At 42.0% G+C, this 5,578-nt stretch overlaps 1 non-coding gene across 1 annotated transcript; it reads right to left on the bottom strand.

Annotated features, from left to right (window-relative positions):
* Nucleotides 1-1,713: 1,713 nt before the first annotated feature.
* trnag-ucc (transfer RNA glycine (anticodon UCC)) lies at nt 1,714-1,789 on the bottom strand. The gene has a single exon. It is a non-coding gene; the product is annotated as a tRNA-Gly (tRNA).
* Between the last annotated feature and the right edge of the window lie 3,789 nt (nt 1,790-5,578).

Genomic DNA, 5,578 nt, shown 5'->3' with positions numbered 1-5,578 from the left:
TGTTGGTCGGTTTGTACTCTCACTCTGATTGGCCGACCTTTAGCTGCGCTCTGATTGGTCGGGCTGTACTCTCACTCTGATTGGCCGATCTTTAGCTGCGCTCTGATTGGTCGGTCGGTACTCTCACTCTGATTGGCTGATCTTTAACTGCGTTCTGATTGATCGGTGTGTACTCTCACTCTCATTGGCTGATCTTTAGCTGCTCTCTGATTGGCCGATCTTTAGCTGATTACTTTTTAATTATTACTGTAATCTGATTACTTTTATAAGATTACTGTAATCTGATTACTTTAGTAAGATTACTGTAATCTGATTACTTTTAAAAATATTACTGTAATCTGATTACTTTTAGAAATATTACTGTAATCTGATTACTTAAAAAATTATTAGTGTAATCTGATTTTTTATAAGATTACTGTAATGTGATTACTTCCTGCATGAAAATGTTTCATATTTTCAACCTTATTTTTAACACTGGGATTTCGGTTGTGTTAAAGTTTCAGCGGAATTTTTCATTACTGACAGAGTTAAGAAGTGTCAGCTAAGATTTATTTGCGTGCAAGATACAGTCATGAGAAGAGCTGCATCTGGCAGGCCAACGCCTGGATTAGGGTATGGAAACATCTGTGCAGCAAGACTTGTTGATCTTTTTTCAGTAGTTACTTCTAAGTCGTCACTGATATGTTTCCAGCCCAGTAACTCTGCTGGGTCTCCTGAAAACGGTCCCTGCGTTGGCCGGCAATCGAACCTGGGTCAACTGCTTGGAAGGCAGCTGTGCTCACCACTATACCACCAACGCTGTAGTACACCACATCTGGCCCATCTGGAGTGAGTCCGAATACTAAGTGCTTCAGGGTCAGCTGCGGTCACATCATGCGGCCCATACTTCACACCAGAGGTCCACCGAGCAACTTCGTGTGACTCTGTGGCGCAATGGTAGTGCGTCTGACTTCAGATCAGAAGGTTGTGAGTTCAAATCAGATTGGCGCCTTGATTGTTTCCTGAGACACCACAATCAAAAGTGTTTAACAGACTTATTACAGTAATAAGGTGAGAGTGATCATATTGGTCGGTCTGTACTCTCACTCTGATTGGCTGATCTTTAGCTGCTCTCTGATTGGCCGATCTTTAGCTGCAATCTGATTGGTCGGTCGGTACTCTCACTCTGATTGGCCGATCTTTAGCTGCGTTCTGATTGATCGGTCTGTACTCTCACAGAGTGCTCTATAGCTCTGAGTGAGACTACAGTTGATGATTTTAGCTGGGGGGTCGGTCTGGTCGGTACTCTAACTGGCTAACTCTAACTGATTGGTCGGTCGGTTCTCTCACTCTGATTGGCTGATCTTTAGCTGCGTTCTGATTGATCGGTCTGTACTCTCACTCTCTGAGATACTCTCTGTATAGCTCTATAGCTCTGAGTGAGACTACAGTTGCTGATTTTAGCTGGGGGGTCGGTCTGGTCGGTACTCTAACTGGCTAACTCTAACTGATTGATCGGTCTGTTCTCTCACTCTGATTGGCTGATCTTTAGCTACGTTCTGATTGGCCGAACTTTAGCTGCGCCCTGATTGGTCGGTCTATACCCTACCTCTAATTGGCTGATCTTTAATTGGTCGATCTCTGATTGACTGAGCTGTGAGTTGTCTGTACGCTCACTCTGATTGGCTTTAGTAGGAGAAGAGTTCAGTAGTTATTTCTAAGTCATCACTGATATGTTTCTCCTGGCCGGGAATCGAACCCGGGTCAACTGCTTGGAAGGCAGCTATGCTCACCACTACACCACCAAGGCTGTGGTACACCACATCCGGCCCATCTGAGGTCCACCGAATAGCTTCGTGTGACTCTGTGGTGCACTCCTGTGGTGTGACTCCAGATCAGAAGGTTGTGTGTTCAAATCCCATCAGGTTCATTACTGACCTGTGATGCAATGGCAGTGGTTCAATAACACTTCTTTGTATGGAATGGAATTAGGGTATGGAAACATCTGAGTCCGTGATACATGTGGACAGCGTATGTGGCCACAAATTAGAAGTGCAGCAAGACTTGTTGATCTTTTTTCAGTAGTTATTTCTCAGTCATCACTGATATGTTTCCAGCCCAGTAACTCTGCTGGTTCTCCTGAAAACGGTCACTGCGTTGGCCGGGAATCGAACCCGGGTCAACTGCTTGGAACGCTGTGGTACACCACGTCTGGCCCATCTGGAGTGAGACTGACAATTATATTGAAGGATGACGTTTTTTGCGTCAAATGTCAAGTGTGACATGTCTGCCAACCAGAAGTGGAGAGTAGGAACAAAATATGACGTTATTTTTGCCACAATGGGACGTTTTATTCAAGGCGCCATTTTGTCGACTTAAGTCGACCATGGCGCTTATAGGGTTAATAGGACACTGAAAAGGACAGACTCAGACACAACAGATTCCAGTGGATAAGACTTATTTAACTTTGGGCTTAAGTGAACCCTCCAACAGATTCACAGTTGCTACAAAAGGATCTTTTTCAATGACTGTTTTAGAGGTAAATCCCTTCAAAATAGAACAATTCATTATTTTCCACCAAAAGAGCTCGATTTGGATGCCGACTGACCCACGAAACACACTCTGATAAAACACTGACACATGCTGAGTTAATTTAGACGTCCAGGAAATCCTCTAAAAGGTCTTTTATAGAAAGAAAATGAGCTCCAGAAAGGTCACATCAATAATATTCAAGTCATCATGTGAACTTCAACAGAACTGAAACACCTGAAAATCTATTTGACCCATTATTCAACTCTCCCCAGCCGCCTCCCCCAGCTTTTCCCAAGCCAAGTGAGAGATAGAGTCTTTTTAGCAGGTCCTCGGTCTACCCCGAGGCATCGTCCCAGTAGGACATGTCCGAAACACCTCACCAGGGAGGCATCCCGAAGGATACCCGAACCACCCAAACTGGATCATTACAATGTGTAGGAGACTCACCTGATTGCTAAGGGTGAGCCTAGCAACCCTTTGGAAGAAGCTAATTTCTGCCAATTACAATTGTGATCCCATTCATTTGATTACTACCCACAGCTCATGGCCATAGATGAGAGATGGAACGCAGATCGCCCGGTAAATCAACAGTTTCGCCTTCGCTCTGGTCCTGGGCCCGGTCCTGGTCTTATTATACATAATTTGTATTTCTTTATTTAGCTTAACAGATGACTTTCAAATCTACCTGCTGATAACAATCAAAACAAAAATTCCTTTCAGCCTGTATTCGACTGCTTAGATTATGAACCGATTAATCTTAGGTTTCTTTATGAAAATAAGATTTGGGATAAATTCAATTTGGAAGATCAGACGGATGGTTTGTTATTCTTTGGCTTCTATTATTGATCTGTTAGTGATCTTGACAGATCAGCTCAGCTGTCCGAACAGGCTTTTAACCACAATAAGGAATTAGATCTGTTTTTAGAGATATTGAATCAGTCATTTAAACCATCATTTCAACACTCGAATGGCTTCCTTTTTGTTTCTTGATTGATTTCAAGATTTATTGTTGGTTTTTAACCATTTGGAGTCATTTTATTGATTTTTAAGCAATTGAATCTAGCACAGAAATAATTTTTACATCAATTTCCATCTTTTTTTGGGTGTAAAAGACGTCTGTTGTGTATGCGTTGGGTTTTGATAATTCTAATTTTCATCCCAGCGACATGTGGGAAAAACTAATTGGGAAAAGTTAAGTGTTTCTTACAAAATCTACTTGATGGAACATTAGGTCAGCAACAGGAATCTGGGAAATAGTTTGTAAAAGTTTGTTATATCATAACAGAATTTAGAGAATCAGAGAAATCTTAACATCAGAGACTAGGCTGGTGTTCAGGTTGTTAAACCTTAAAATCATACTTATTTACAGTTCCTAAATATCCTTCTAACTGGGACGTCTAAGAGTCACCAGATCAACTGATGAAACAGAAGCTGTTTTTTTATTATCTTCAAACCACAGTCTTCAGGTCTCTCACCTCCGACTGGTTTTAATCTGAATCATCTGGAGTCTGTCAGCACATCTGAAACCATCTGAACAGAATGAGGAACAAAAGGATGGAGAAGAAAAACAAGATGATCAAAGTAAACTGTGTCGGGTCCTTAACCAGCTGTTTCAGGTCAACGTGTCTCTGAAACAGGAGGAAAGAGGAAGTGAGAGCAAGAGATCCTCCAACTTGTTGAACACATCAGCAGATTTTTACTGAGCTATCTGCTCTGCAGAGGACATCAGCAGATCCAAAAACTGACATTTTTAACCACTTGGTATGATCCTTTGAGTGTGGTGGGTGGCAAAACCCAATCCGAAATCCCGCCATTCCGCCATTCAAACTTCCCACCATTCAGGCAAGGCTTTCCGTATAAGGAAATGTGCGTTACTCAACAGGTGAGTCCCTTCTTTCTCTTCATGCAATTTCTATGTTTAACACATGTTTCCAGATAAGCGTTATTAAAGACACAAAGTCTCGGCAACTGGAGGAGGAGAAGCAGACCGCGGTGGTTTTCAATCACACTCCAATGCCACTTGTTTCAACTTCCGAAAATTTAATCCAGGAAAAAAAGGCTTACAAATATGGACCGAAACGGCTCCATAATACGCACAAGAATCCAAAAGAAATGAAAGTTAACTAAAAGAAAGCAAATAAACAGCATGAAGTGGTCAAAATTGGTTTTACGCATGCCTATGTGCGTCTGGCACATGCGTCTTCGGGCTCTCCCACGTTGGTTTGTGGATGAAAGCTATATGTTCAGCTGTAATGTCATGTAAAAACAATCTCTACATGACATTTACTCCCAGGTGTGACCAGTTAAGTCCTTAAGATATCAACAGGCTGTATAAAGCCTTGCAACGGCTGTGTGTTTGTGCCAAATGTGCAAAGCCCATCCGCGCTTCCCTAAATTGGAGCGAGTACTCATAAATCACGTGAATAAGCTATAATGAGAAAGACGCATCCAAGAACTGACATTTTTAACCACTTGGTATGATCCCTGTAACCTGCATTGTAGATTAACCTGACTGTTGAGTGAGTGTGCTGTACTGCTACAGCAGGGATGTCCAAAGTTGGTCCTCGAGGGCCGCTGTCCTGCAGGTTTTAGATGTTTCCCTGCTTCAACACACCTGATTCAGATGAAATGGATCTCTTCAAAAGATTGTTAAGTTCTGGACAAGCCTGCTGATGATGCATTGATCTGAATGAGGTGTGTTGAAGCAGGGAAACATCTAAAACCTGCAGAACAGCGGCCCTCGAGGATCGGATGTGGAAAACCCTGTTCTACACAATAATTTACATGATTTAAAGAAGTGAAAAGTAGAGAAAATAGAGGAATAAAAAGTCTAATTTGCTTGAATCTGCAATTCTTCTGGATCTAGAATGAATAACATTTATATGTGCTTTCCAGCTAATTTTATCATCTATTATTGCACCAAGAAATCAGTTTTTCTGTTGGTTAAGACGATCGCTCGAAAGGTTACGGGTGGATTTGCACGAAATTTTCCGATATGGAACATGGCCCAATTTACAAAGGGTTGAATTTGGATTCAAGTCAAACGTTTGATTCTGTATGTGTCAGA

Source organism: Leuresthes tenuis, unplaced genomic scaffold, assembly GCF_036924035.1.
Source record: "Leuresthes tenuis unplaced genomic scaffold, fLeuTen1.0.hap1 SCAF_24, whole genome shotgun sequence".
Classification (NCBI taxonomy): domain Eukaryota; kingdom Metazoa; phylum Chordata; class Actinopteri; order Atheriniformes; family Atherinopsidae; genus Leuresthes; species Leuresthes tenuis.
Note: the sequence above shows the minus strand (reverse complement) of the source record. Positions and strands in the feature narration are given on the sequence as shown.